The sequence below is a fragment of the Paramisgurnus dabryanus genome, chromosome 10 (assembly GCF_030506205.2).
Source record: "Paramisgurnus dabryanus chromosome 10, PD_genome_1.1, whole genome shotgun sequence".
Lineage (NCBI taxonomy): Eukaryota > Metazoa > Chordata > Actinopteri > Cypriniformes > Cobitidae > Paramisgurnus > Paramisgurnus dabryanus.
In genome coordinates this window covers 35220062-35235083 of record NC_133346.1, presented here as the reverse complement: position 1 = coordinate 35235083, position 15022 = coordinate 35220062, and the positions used below count along the sequence as shown (strand labels likewise).

Sequence of the window (15022 nt, the reverse complement as noted above, 5' to 3'; positions counted from 1 at the left end):
CCAGCTCAGGAAGTAACATGCTTATTTATAAAATATGTGACGTCGATCTTTCTTCAGAAAATCTCCACCCACAAAGGCCGTTCCCCTCGTCCATCTGACTCCATCACCACACCCAATTTTAGCCTGTAGGCAAAGATGGACACACATAGACAAAGAAAAACAAACTGTTCTCCTCTCATCCCTGGGAGCCCTGCAGTTCTTCTCCAGTACTCCTCCACTTTGAATAGCATGTTATAATGCTTTCTTAAAAACAAATCATTAACAAAACATTCATTTATAAAAAACATAAGCTGTAAGATGAAAGTGATTATTATGTAAAACATATTTCAATATCATGACATCATTTCATTATTTGTAAAATTGGTTATATGAATAAGGCACACATTAACTTCTTTAGATAGATAAACACATATTAAATCTTTTACTGCAATACTACTTCTAAGCAAACACTTTAATCATCATTAAAAACCATCTGTTAGGAAAGAAAACACACACACACACATACCCACACACACACACACACACACACACACACACACACACACAGGAAATTCTGTTTCTTCAAGGTTGAGCTGCCCTGCCCCCATTAAGTTATTCTGTATGCAACCTTCATTTCTTTGGTTAATACACATTTATCAAAGACAACATCTTATATTTATTACATCAATTATTCAATGATTAATACTGATTAAGTAAGAAATACATTGCATATTTTATCCTGTGAACATTAAGGCATTAGTTAATACATCTTTGCCTGTTTACTTTTCTCCCTCAGGCCTCTCTCTTATCTTAACAACTTCCAGATGTAAATTCCTCAGCATATGCTCCTTGTAGCTTTTACACACATACAAAAGCTGGTAACTTTCCACTCACACAGACATTTACTCACATATCTCAGCACAGAAATCTTTGTTGTAACAATACACATAATTAAGATTATAAACAGCACGATTAGTAAAACAAAATCAAATCCCACAATTCCCTCTCTTGACCTCTGAAAGAGGTCACACATTTTCTTCTCCATCCTCCTCGAGGTTCTGTACAACTTCATTCTTGTGGACTCAAATCCACACAGGAAACGTAAACTATAATATTATACGAAACTTTAAGAAAATCAACAGTAATGTAAAATGTAATAATTATAGAAAACTCAAAACTCTTAAGCATTAAAATGTTAAACAGGTTATACTGAATATATGGCAATTGTGATATTCAGGTCTCTAAACCCTTCTGTAAGGATTTCCAGCACTTTGTGGAAATCCAATTTATCCAGGCCACACCCCAGCCGGGGAGTGGATACACTTGTTATGTTTTCTTTCTCACACCACTCTCTCATACATCTGAGGCTGTAGGTAAAATTCTCACATGTTGGTAAATCAGTACAATTTTGTTTTATTATTAAATGAAAAATCAATCTGCCGTCGTCCTCATGGGTAACTGCACATTCACCTGTGTGTTTGTTCTGTCTTACAACCTTTTGTGTACCGTACTTCGCTTTGAACTGTACGGCTATACCTGCTCCGTAGGCACAATCTGTGCTCACACAGTGTGCTAGGGGTTCTGTTACTGGGCTGGAAAAAATGTCACCTTTTTTATGCACAATTTTACAGAATGTTTGTTGACTTTGTTGTTGGTGTTGTGTGAGTGTTACCACTGATGTGTTACCACTTCCTGTTTGTCCTCTCTGTATTCCAGCTGATTCACTTTCACTTTCAACACTCTCCCTCTCTTGGACCTGAGTCCTCAGGTCCACACCTGTGTCTATTAGAAACCCAATCATCATATATAACTGCTGGGTTGTTCCCACAATTTCGTTGTGTGGTAGCCTGGCAGGAAAAATTTTCAATCATAGCAGTTAGTTTGTAGAAATAAACAGCAGTAGTTAGTGGCAGGATTGGATCCTACACCAAGGCGTTCCTCGGACCCGGAAACTGACGACCTGTAAGCAATTCAAATGGTGTCAAACCAGTGATCCTGTTAACAGAAAATTGAATAGACATTAATGCAATTGGTAATGCGTCAAGCCATGTTATTTTTGTCTGTGCACATAGTTTGTCAAGTCAAGTTTTAATGTCAAAGTCAGGTTCAGTATTTCAGCTTTACTCTAGCATTGGGGTGATAAGCAGCCCCGAAACTATATGTCAATTCCAGTGCGTGTTTGTCAATTTTGTCAGATCTAACTTTGTCTTGGGAAACCATGGTTGGGGATATAAGTGGTCTATTAGGCAGTTGACAACAGCCACTTCATTATGTACCTTCACAGCCTGTATTATGTGTCAGGCTTTGCTAGCATTTACTATAGGCCGGCCTTTCCTGGTTTCAAACCCACCTATCTGCCATATGGCAGTTCCATATATACTGCACCAATCACATATGCAGATTCACTATAAACAATCACCCTCTCTTCACCAGTGTAGTGCAAGGCTTTGATAACAGCTGTCATTTCAGCTCTCTGTGCTGACCGTTTACCTTTCAATCTACCACTCAGTCGTGTTACAAAATCACCCTCAACCTGTTCAACAACTGCAAAACCTGCCTTCAATGTGTCATCTGCTGCTCTGAAACAACAACCATCTGTAAACAGTTTGATTACCGGTGGGGTAGTTGTCAGTGGTACCGCGAACAAACCATCTCTCAATCTGTTTGCTTTTTCAGTCAATGGTATAACAATTATAATTAATTACAATAACAACAATTTCTATATCAGTCAATGGTATGCAATCATGTGGCTCACCCTCAGTGATGAGATCTGCCATGTGAACACCTTCATGCACATATATGATGTCTGGGCTGGCAATTTCCTTAAATACAAAGTTTGTCACAATAATCAGTTATTTTTCTATTCTCACAGCTTTTCTTGTTTACCTTCTATATTGTTCTATGGTGTTCTTTTTTTCATTTTCAATGTATTTCTTTTATCTATTTTAATTTCCTTTCTGCCATAGCTGTTCTATGCCATATATATTTGCTTTTTAGCTTAATACCATCAGTGGAGTTCTAACTTCCTCTGTAGATACCAAATTCAATTATGCATTTCTTCCTGTCAGATTAATAGGAGTCTGATTTGATTTTAGAACAGGTAGTCACACCTAACAACAAAGTTCTTGATCAGCTTTTAAATTTGTCAAGCTGATTTTCTCATAAAGATTGTCTGTGTCCCTACAGTAACAAGGTCTTTACTAAACATTGAACGGCTGTTTACTCTTTCCCCTTTTTCACTCAAAGGCTCGTATGAAGATGAAAAAGTTCAGTGTCCAGTGAAATATTGTCCAGTTTCTCTTGCCTCCAAGAACATTATTGTCTTTGTTAGTCTCTTTCTGGATTCCACTCAGTCTTTTTGGTGTTTCATCCTTGTAAATGTCTCTGACCATATGCAGTGCCCCCTTCACTGCTTGAGTTCAAGTATAGTCCCATTCAAATAGAATGTGCTTTCAGTCCAGTTTATGAGTTACTCCTCTCTTTGCAACTCCAACACTTTGATGTCACACACAGTTTTTGCCACTGTCTTTTCATTGCCAGCTTTTATTCACTTTCTTGAATGTCAAAGGATGGGAATAATCAGCCCACAAGGTTTCAGCTTGACCCATGCAAAATATTGCCTTTCAATTTAAAAATAAAATTTATCTTGTGACCACCTTCCATCATCAGATGAAGACTCCTCTTCATTTTGTTAAATCTTTTTTTCCTTTATACAATCTATCTGTTTCATTCACCTTTTAACAATTTTCTGTCCTTTTTTTTAATTGTTCATCTTTATTTCCACATTTAATAACTTGGTCTCTACTCTTTTCTCTAATTTGTTTTGTCTTTCAAAGCTTCGCCTCAGTCTTTCTGCTAGATTTTGCTTAATCCCATTTATGGTTTTAACAGACACAATATATCACAGACACACTACATTTTCATACAAATAAAATCTACATCTACATTTAATTCACCGCTATTGATTTGAAAAACAGGCTGTTGCATTGGGGCTTTGGCTTTCTCATAAGGAGTAGGTGTGTGCAAGTAGGGGTAGATCGATTTCACTGGGGGTGGAGCTGGAGGAGGAGCCGTAGGTGTCACACTTGAGTCTGGCTGACTGTTTCCTTGTTTAACTTCCTTTGGCTTTGCAGCTGCACCACTGCCAACTTCCCCTTTTTCTATTTGATTTAATAGCCTGCATGACAGCAGCAACCAGAGCTAATCTCGTCTGAATTCTCAACTCTTTCTCTAAGCTTGTCACATTTGGTCCTTTACCAAACCACTTTTTCCTTCTGCTTTTACAGTCTTAATTTTGTTTACCAGTCTATGTTCCATGGCAAAAATAATAGGCGTCAGAGGAACTCTCTTTTTCTCCTCTGCCTCCCAACAGTTTTCTTCTCTCAACGTGTTCCACGCTAATGCAACCTCTTTTTGTCTTTTCTCTATATACAAAAGCATTTCGATCTGTTCGGACCATCCTAAGCCTCACAATCTTTTGCAAATACACATACACTGGTGGACACTCATACTCATCACATTCTTTCTGGAATTTAGCCATTTTCACATAATTTACAAGCATGCAGAATTTCAAAAAACCACAAAACGTCACTCTAATCTAGCAAAAGAATATATACACCAGTAGTTTTCAGGGGTTTCACCCGCGCGACTACTGACCCGTCTTTTTAGCGAAAGTTGAAAGCGATTAAATAATATCCGGATTAAAATTAGAATTTACGGAATTTTCATCCGAGGGACTTTAACCCACTTGGTACTTTATAATGTCTAATACATTAATGGACTCCAACCACAATTTACCTTTATGGGGTTTTCACCCAAGGGACCATTCAACCCTGCTGGTACTTTATAATGTCTAATACATTAATGGACTCCAACCACAATTTACCTTTACGGGACTCAAACCCGAGGGACCATTCAACCCGTCTCTCTCTTTCTATTAACCTTATATATATATATATTTTAAGTTTTTCAATCTGATCTTTTATTCAATTATTACTTTCAGTTTGGATCTCCTTTTCAACACAAGTAATTTGGTATATGTCCAATAGCAGAATTTGATATAACAGGTTTCTGCTTACCTTTATTTTAGAAGACCGGTCTTTTGTGTTGAAATGGAGCCCTCCCTTACTCTGGTTTCTTCAATGTGAAACCCTCCTTCCTCTCACTCTCTCCTTTCCCTCCACAAAACGTCGGCGGTCACCAATTGTTGGACTTTAAGGCGTCCATTTGCATGTTCATAATTTAGAGGAAAGGCACAAGATACAAATATCTAAGTTCAAATATTTATTGATCAGATATGAAAAAGTTTAACAGCGCTGGGTCCTCTCAAGTAGCGAACAACCAGCTCAGGAAGTAACATGCTTATTTATAAAATATGTGACGTCGATCTTTCTTCAGAAAATCTCCACCCACAAAGGCCGTTCCCCTCGTCCATCTGACTCCATCACCACACCCAATTTTAGCCTGTAGGCAAAGATGGACACACATAGACAAAGAAAAACAAACTGTTCTCCTCTCATCCCTGGGAGCCCTGCAGTTCTTCTCCAGTACTCCTCCACTTTGAATAGCATGTTATAATGCTTTCTTAAAAACAAATCATTAACAAAACATTCATTTATAAAAAACATAAGCTGTAAGATGAAAGTGATTATTATGTAAAACATATTTCAATATCATGACATCATTTCATTATTTGTAAAATTGGTTATATGAATAAGGCACACATTAACTTCTTTAGATAGATAAACACATATTAAATCTTTTACTGCAATACTACTTCTAAGCAAACACTTTAATCATCATTAAAAACCATCTGTTAGGAAAGAAAACACACACACACACATACACACACATACTTGTTTTTCTGCATTGTGGGGGCCACCTGTCCATATGCTACATTGTGAGGACCACCCTTTCTCATGGTCCTAAAGAACTAAAAAAAATATTTTGAGTAATAAAAAATATATCTTTTTAAGAATATCACTTCAAATTACAAGTATTTCACTATAAAAGTTTCAAACCTGACACAGAGATCACTTGTGGGGACACTTCAGGTTTAAGGTAAATCTGAGGACCAAAAATACACACAACCGGTTTACAGGTGTTTTGGGGCCCGAATAAACACACACGGGCAGCGGTTTACAGGCATTCTGGGGCCTGAATGAACACACACAGGCAACGGTTTACAGGCATTCTGGGGCCCAGGAGAACACACACGGGCAACGGTTCACAGGCATTCTGGGGCCCGGGAGAACACACACGGGCAACGGTTTACAGGCATTCTGGGGCCCGAATGAACACACACGGGCAGCGGTTTACAGGCATTCTGGGGCCCGAATGAACACACACGGGCAGCGGTTTACAGGCATTCTGGGGCCCGGGAGAACACACACGGGCAACGGTTTACAGGCATTCTGGGGCCCGAATGAACACACACGGGCAGCGGTTTACAGGCATTCTGGGGCCCGAATGAACACACACGGGCAGCGGTTTACAGGCATTCTGGGGCCCGGGAGAACACACACGGGCAGCGGTTTACAGGCATTCTGGGGCCCGAATGAACACACACGGGCAGCGGTTTACAGGCATTCTGGGGCCCGGGAGAACACACACGGGCAACGGTTTACAGGCGTTCTGGGGCCCGGGAGAACACACACGGGCAACGGTTCACAGGCATTCTGGGGCCCGAATGAACACACACGGGCAACGGTTTACAGGCATTCTGGGGCCTGAATGAACACACACAGGCAACGGTTTACAGGCATTCTGGGGCCCAGGAGAACACACACGGGCAACGGTTCACAGGCATTCTGGGGACCGAATGAACACACACGGGCAACGGTTTACAGGCATTCTGGGGCCCGAATGAACACACACAGGCAACGGTTTACAGGCATTCTGGGGCCCGGGAGAACACACATGGGCAGCGGTTTACAGGCGTTCTGGGGACTGAATTAACACACACGGGCAACGGTTTACAGGCATTCTGGGGACCGAATGAACACACACGGGCAACGGTTTACAGGCATTCTGGGGCCCGAATGAACACACACAGGCAACGGTTTACAGGCATTCTGGGGCCCGGGAGAACACACACGGGCAACGGTTCACAGGCATTCTGGGGACCGAATGAACACACACGGGCAACGGTTTACAGGCATTCTGGGGCCCGAATGAACACACACAGGCAACGGTTTACAGGTGTTCTGAGGCCCAGGAGAATATACACGGGTAACGGTTTACAGGCGTTCTGGGGACTGAATTAACACACATGGGCAACGGTTTACAGGCATTCTGGGGCCCAGGAGAACACATACGGGCAGCGGTTTACAGGCGTTCTGGGGTCCGGGAGAACACACACGGGCAACGGTTTATAGGCATTCTGGGGCCCGAATGAACACACACGGGCAGCGGTTTACAGGCATTCTGGGGCCCGGGAGAACACACACGGGCAACGGTTTACAGGCATTCTGGGGCCCGAATGAACACACACGGGCAGCGGTTTACAGGCATTCTGGGGCCCGGGAGAACACACACGGGCAACGGTTTACAGGCATTCTGGGGCCCGGGAGAACACACACGGGCAACGGTTTACAGGCATTCTGGGGCCCGAATGAACACACACGGGCAGCGGTTTACAGGCATTCTGGGGCCCGAATGAACACACACGGGCAGCGGTTTACAGGCATTCTGGGGCCCGGGAGAACACACACGGGCAACGGTTTACAGGCGTTCTGGGGCCCGGGAGAACACACACGGGCAACGGTTCACAGGCATTCTGGGGCCCGAATGAACACACACGGGCAACGGTTTACAGGCATTCTGGGGCCCGAATGAACACACACAGGCAACGGTTTACAGGCATTCTGGGGCCCAGGAGAACACACACGGGCAACGGTTCAAAGGCATTCTGGGGCCCGAATGAACACACACAGGCAACGGTTTACAGGCATTCTGGGGCCCGGGAGAACACACATGGGCAGCGGTTAACAGGCGTTCTGGGGACTGAATTAACACACACGGGCAACGGTTTACAGGTGTTCTGAGGCCCAGGAGAATATACACGGGTAACGGTTTACAGGCGTTCTGGGGACTGAATTAACACACATGGGCAACGGTTTACAGGCATTCTGGGGCCCAGGAGAACACATACGGGCAGCGGTTTACAGGCGTTCTGGGGTCCGGGAGAACACACACGGGCAAGGGTTTATAGGCATTCTGGGGCTCGAATGAACACACACGGGCAGCGGTTTGCAGGCATTCTGGGGCCGGGAGAACACAGATGTGCAGTGGTTTACAGGCGTTTTGGGAACAGAATCCACAAATACGGGTATCAATTTACCCATGTGGATCAGCTTAACCTAAAGGGCCAATATTATGCCCATTATTACAAAATGTGGAGTCTCAGGTGTGCCTAGTATGTGTCTGAAATTTCAGCTCAAAATACTCCACAGATAATTTATAACATGTCCAAAATGCCCTTATATGGGCAGGAGCAAAAAAAAGTGCAGTTTTCGTCTGTACCTTTAAAAGCAAATGAGCTACAGCTCCTCACTCCATTACCAACAGAAAGTGAAAGCATTCATTTAAAAATAGATCTGATTCCTGTGAATACAGTCTGAGACAATAGTATCTTTAGCTGCATTAGGGTTACAATGTGCTAAAAACATATTTAGAAAAACTTTTTGGGAAAATTAACCAGTCAGTCGGTGGCTGTAGGCAAAGCTTGTCACACTAACAAGAGAATCAAAGCAGCACGTCTATTGAGACTGCTTTGGTTTAATGGGGATTAAAAGAGGAGGTTTTTTATTATAGGGTGGTTCTGTTCAGACACTGCCAATACACAATTATGTCCAAACACCTTGTAAAAGTGGATTTTGCGGGACTTCCGGTGATGGCGTAACGAGAAAGACGTGTCTGGTGACCGCTCTCCGAGATTGATGGAAAATACCCGCTAAAACTCGACGATATATTATCCATTTATAAAGTAAGTTAAGTATTTAAGTGGGGTTCAAAACATAAAAGGCCAAAAGAAGCAAAATGCCTAAAGGAGACAAAGCAATAACGTCCAAAGCTAGCAACGCAACCGAGCAAGCAAGCACGAGCCCGGGCGGCACCAACAAAACCTCGAGCGCTATATTGGAAGCAATAGAAAAGCTTAAATCCGAACTAAAGGAGGACAATGACAAGTTAAGGAACGACATCAATACCCTGGGACAAGAGATGGGTAATAAACTCGACAACCTGACGGAGGAAATGAGAGGCCTGACGGAAAGAATGGAAGAAGCGGAGAATCGCGTGGGACGTGTTGAGGACACGACACTGGATTTGACCGAAGCGCTGACTGAAAGTATTAAGCGACAGAGAACTATCCAAAACAAACTGACCGATCTCGAATCCAGATCACGAAGGAACAACATTCGACTTTTCGGGGTAGGAGAAGGAGAGGAAGGGAAGTCGGTGACGCAATTCGTGATAGATTTCCTCAAGCGCGAGTTACCTTTGCCAGCGGACTTGGATATTAAAATTCAGCGAGCCCATAGAGTCTTCGCAGCCAACCCCCGACCTAATAACAACCCGAGACAAATTATAGTAAATTTTCAAGAATTCACAACTAAAGAACTAATCCTCAAAGAAGCGTGGAAAAGAGGACGCATCCAGTTAAATGGGAAGAACATTTATTTTGATCACGACTATGCATCCGAGATCATCCAAAAACGCATGGCATATCAAGAGATTAAGAAAGTGTTAAAGGAAAAGAATGTGCGTTTCCAAACACCCTACACAAGCATTCGAATTCACTGGGAGAATGGCGTTGAAACATACCGCAGCGCACACGAAGCTGGGATGGAGCTGCGTAAGCGGGGCTTGGAAGTGGAGGTGCCGACAGTGTTTACAGAAGAGGTCGCTATGGAGACTCGACTACAGAAGTCCTTGGGATGGCAGCGGGAGGGGCGCCCCCGGCGAGAGCACAGAGTTCCTACTGCGCAGAGGGCAAAAGAAAAATTGATGGAGTTTCAGAGAAGCGGGAAAAAATGATTGATGACGAGTGTTTACATCATTGACACCAGAAGGCCTTTGTAATTCACAAGACTGAAGGAGAGGCACCAGAGGAGGAGTTTAGACGTTGGACACTTAGGATGGAAGTAGTTTCCAAACCTTATATAGGGCCCTCCCCTTACGGGAGATACTACCCTAGGCCTACCGACGGGGCCAGGTTGGGAGAGACATTTTTCCCTTTGAGTTGGAGTCTCAGGTATTTTTTGTATCATTGTTCAGGTTTATTTTATTTCTCAATTTACTCTGTTTTTGTTATTTGTTCCTGTTCACTTGTGGGGTCTACAGCAATAATTTATTCAGGGTATGAGTGGGTCATGTAAACTGAAAATTGAGTCAATAAATGTAAACGGTCTGGGTAACCCGATAAAGAGGAGTAGAGTGATATCAAAATTAAAAAGGGATAAAATGCAGGTGATATTCATACAAGAAACTCATATGTCAAAGGAAGAACATGAGAAATTCAAAAAGCTTGGTTACATAAATTCCTTCTATAGCTCACACAAGAATAGCAGAAGGAGAGGAGTAATTACTCTAATTTCAAACTCTGTTAATTTTGAACTGATGGAGGAATGTCCTGATAAATATGGTAGATATGTGATTGTTAAAGGGAGGATTGATAATATTGTAGTCACATTAGTTAACTTGTATGCACCCCCGGAGGAAGACAAAACATTTTTTAACTTATTGTTTGACAAAATAACAACAATGAGTGAGGGGATCTTGATTTGTGGAGGCGATTGGAACACAATTTTGAATCATACTAAAGACACAACAAGTTCTAAAAGAGATAAAAACATCAAATCCAAGAACCTTAATATCCTAATAAAAGATACAGGTCTGTGTGACGTTTGGAGAGCTCTGCATCCATTAGAAAGAGACTACACGCATTATTCTGCTGCTCATAAGATACATTCTAGGATTGACTACTTTCTGATGAATTCTACAGATAGATACCGGGTAATAGACTGTAAAATCGGAATAGCAGATGTGTCAGACCATAATGCTATATACTTAACTATACTCTTAGACAGACAAAACAAGACAACATTATGGAAAATGAATGTCAATATTCTTAATGATGAAATCGCGGTGCAAGAAATCAAAAAAGAGATTCAGAACTGTATAGCCATTAATAAGGATGAACAAATAGAACCAACAATATTATGGGACACTGTTAAAGCAGTAATGAGAGGAAACATGATATCAAGGCTAGCTCACCTTAAAAAAAAGAAAAGGCTACTACAAGCTGAATTAGAACAAAATATGAGAAAACTAGAAAAACAACAGCATATAGATAATAGTGATGCATTGGCTGGAAGGATAAAAGAAATTAGAAAACAATTAACAGACATGGCAAATGAGGAGATAAAAAAGAAAATGAGATTCACAAAGCAAATTTTTTATGAATCAGGTCCCAAAGCAACCAAAATATTAGCAAAAAGATTAAGATCACAGCAAATAAGGAACTCAATTAACAAAATCAGAGACCCAGAAAGTAAGGACATAAAATATGAACCTGAGCAAATCAAAAATATATTTTATAAATATTACAAGTCTCTGTATAACCAATCAGAACAAGTAGATAGAAAAGAAATAGAAGATTATTTAGCTGAATTAGATCTCCCCTCCATAGGAACTACTCAAAATCGATCATTAAATTCACCCATTACTAAAGAAGAGCTCGATAAGGCTATCAGTCGATTGAAAAGCAAAAAGAGCCCAGGGACAGATGGATATCCTAACGAATGGTACAAAGTTTACAAAGAAGACCTTACACCCCTATTGTTGGAATCTTTCAATTGGACACTTAAACATGCAAAATGTCCTCCCTCATGGAAAGAAGCCATGATAACAGTTATACCAAAGGAAGGCAAAAATAAAGAGTTATGTGAGTCCTATCGCCCTATTTCTATTTTGAATGTTGATTATAAATTATTTACGTCTATAATCGCAAGAAGATTGGAAACCTTCCTTCCAGACCTGATAAATGAAGACCAGACAGGTTTTATAAAAGGTCGCCAAACGCAAGATAACATCAGGCGCACATTACATATAATTAATGAAATCAATAAACGGAGCACCCCTACAGTCTTAGTAAGTCTTGACGCGGAAAAGGCTTTTGATAGAGTCAGCTGGAATTTTCTTTTTGCGGCTTTGGAAAGAATGGGATTTGATAAAACTATCATTAAATGCATACAGGCCCTGTATGATAAACCAGTGGCCAGAATTAAAATAAATGGGGACTTAACAGACAGATTCGAGCTCTTCAGAGGGACAAGGCAGGGATGCTGTCTTAGCCCCTCCCTATTTGCCTTGTTTATAGAGCCTTTGGCTCAGTACATAAGACAAAGTAAAGAACTCAAAGGAATCACAGTTGCTAAGGATGAACATAGGTTGGGTCTCTTTGCAGATGATATTATCATATACCTCAGCAATCCGGATTTTACATTTCCTAAGCTTTTAACGATACTAAATGATTTTGGAGGGAAATCTGGGTATAAATTAAACATTTCAAAAACTCAAGTTCTTTGTATAAAATATAGACCAGCTGACTCAGTCAGACGAGCTTACAAACTAAAATGGGATTCAGAAAAGATAAAATATTTAGGGGTTTACCTGACTAGAGAACTAAGCTCATTATACGAGGCCAATTATAAAAAGATTAATGAAGATATACAAAAGGATCTGACAAAATGGGCAACACTAGTAATGGATTTAAGCTCAAAGATAGAGGTGATAAAAATGAATGTGTTGCCTAGATTGCTGTATTTATTCATTTCACTCCCGGTGTGTATACCAAACTCTCAATTTGATAAATGGGATAAACAAGTGAGTAGATTTATTTGGAATGGGGCAAGACCAAGGGTTAAGCTCAAAACTTTACAACTAGCGAAAAAAAGAGGAGGACTTGCTCTTCCAAATTTTAAAGAATATTTCCTAGCTGCCCAGTTGAGATATATAATTTATTGGTGCTCCTCAGAGTATTATTCCAAATGGAAACACATTGAGCTTAACTATGGACCCTGCCAACCACAAACTAGGTTGGGTGAGAAAACATCTAACCAACATATAGAACCGAATCTAATAGTAAATACCACAATTAAGATCTGGCGGGACGTATTGAATAAATACAAATTGGAAGGGGATTGTAAATTGTTGATCTGGCCAGTATACTCTCCAAAATTCAGAAGAGGTCAGATGGATAGCACTTTTACAAGATGGGCCAACAAGGGAATCACTGCAGTGTGTACATTAACAGAGGGAAAAAAGTTTAAATCTTTTGAAAACTTGAAGAGAGAATTTGGCCTGGAAAACTCTGATTTATTTAGATATTTCCAACTAAGACATTTTTTTAATACAGACATAGAAAATCACCTTTCACAAGAGGGCAGTGAATTAATAGATATGATCGCAGGGGCATACAGACATTTACCTTTGAAAATTGTATCCAGGCTGTATAAATGTTTACAAAGTTGTAATAGGTCTGACTCAAAATACATAAAACAAAAATGGGAAGCTGAACTGCAGCTTACACTGTCAGAGAATGATTGGCATTCAATTTGCCTTCTACAACAAACTTCTACTAGCTCCAGACAATGGAGAGAATTTGGTTGGAAGAACTTGGTGAGATACTTTATCACCCCACTTATTAAAAGTAAACAGTTGAAAACCCCCCAACAGTGTTGGAGACTCTGCGGGGATATCAATGTCAATCATTCTCATGTATTCTGGTCATGCATTAAAATTCGCCCCTACTGGGAATCTATTGTAACAGAATTTGAAAAAATTTTGGGTTATAAAATACCGAATGAACCTCAGACTATGTATTTAGGCCTGTTAACAAAAGATGTTGTTAGAGGAGAAGACATTTACCTATTCAAAGTAATGCTGATATCAAGTAAGAAAGTTATAACGAGGAACTGGTTGAAAAGTGAGCCCTTGAGTCTGGATCATTGGAAGAACATCATGGAGGAAATATTTGCAATGGAAAAAATGACCCATGACCTGAGACTGGAAGGACAAAAATTTAAAAACCGATGGTGGAAATGGACAAGTTATTTAACCCACTCAAATATATAAAACAAATGGAAGACCTGTATGTGTAGCACCCTACCAGTTGTTATCTTGTTCAATGTAAAAAATGTTATATATATGTGTATATATATATATACACACCTTTTTTTTTTTTTTTTTTTTTTTTTTTTATTGTTGTTTTTTGTATTCTCTCTTAAATGCAAAAATAAAAAATGGAAAAAAAAAAAAAAAGTGGATTTTGCATATGTGCCCTTTAACACCATTTTCAAAATCACAAGTGCATTTTTTTGAAGCTGTTTATCAAGAGAACCTACTTTTAACAAATTTGGAGCGCCATACTGAAAATGGTTCAGGCTTTATTATTAAAACATTCAACAAATGTTCAATTCATGACAAAGGAACATCATTAAGTGCTTTGACTGCTAAATCTTTAGTAAAAAACACATTTAGCAAAAACACATTTATAATTAAAACTTGTGACATAAACGTCATGTGTCACCTAAATTAATCTAACTCATTACTTTAGTTAAAAAAACAGCTCGTGGACAAAATTCCAAAACCCATGTTTAAAACCTGAGCTCAGTGTAAAACACTTATAAAACACTTCATGACAAACTGTTTCTATTCTAAAAGGCTGCTTGAAACTTTTAAGTAAATCGTAAAACAAATAACTTCAGCATAAAACTCGTTCATGCCTGTGTTCAGAGTTAACATGTTAAGAAAAACTCCAGCGTTTTTCAATATTTTACCATGTTCTTACCTCAACTTAGAGAAATTAATACATACCTATCTTTTTTCAATGTGTAAACTTAATCTTTGTACAGCGTGTCGTGCATGTGTTAGGATGTAGTCTAGCCCCATTCATTCCTTAGGATCCAAACAGGGATGAATTTAGAAGCCACCAAACACTTCATTGTTTTCTCTATTAAAAGTTACATGAGTAGTTACA

At 40.1% G+C, this 15022-nt stretch overlaps 1 protein-coding gene across 2 annotated transcripts in view; it reads right to left on the bottom strand.

Annotated features, from left to right (window-relative positions):
* Positions 1-15022, bottom strand: part of LOC135745955 (uncharacterized) — a 605494-nt gene that overhangs the window by 579011 nt on the left and 11461 nt on the right. The window lies entirely within an intron of this gene.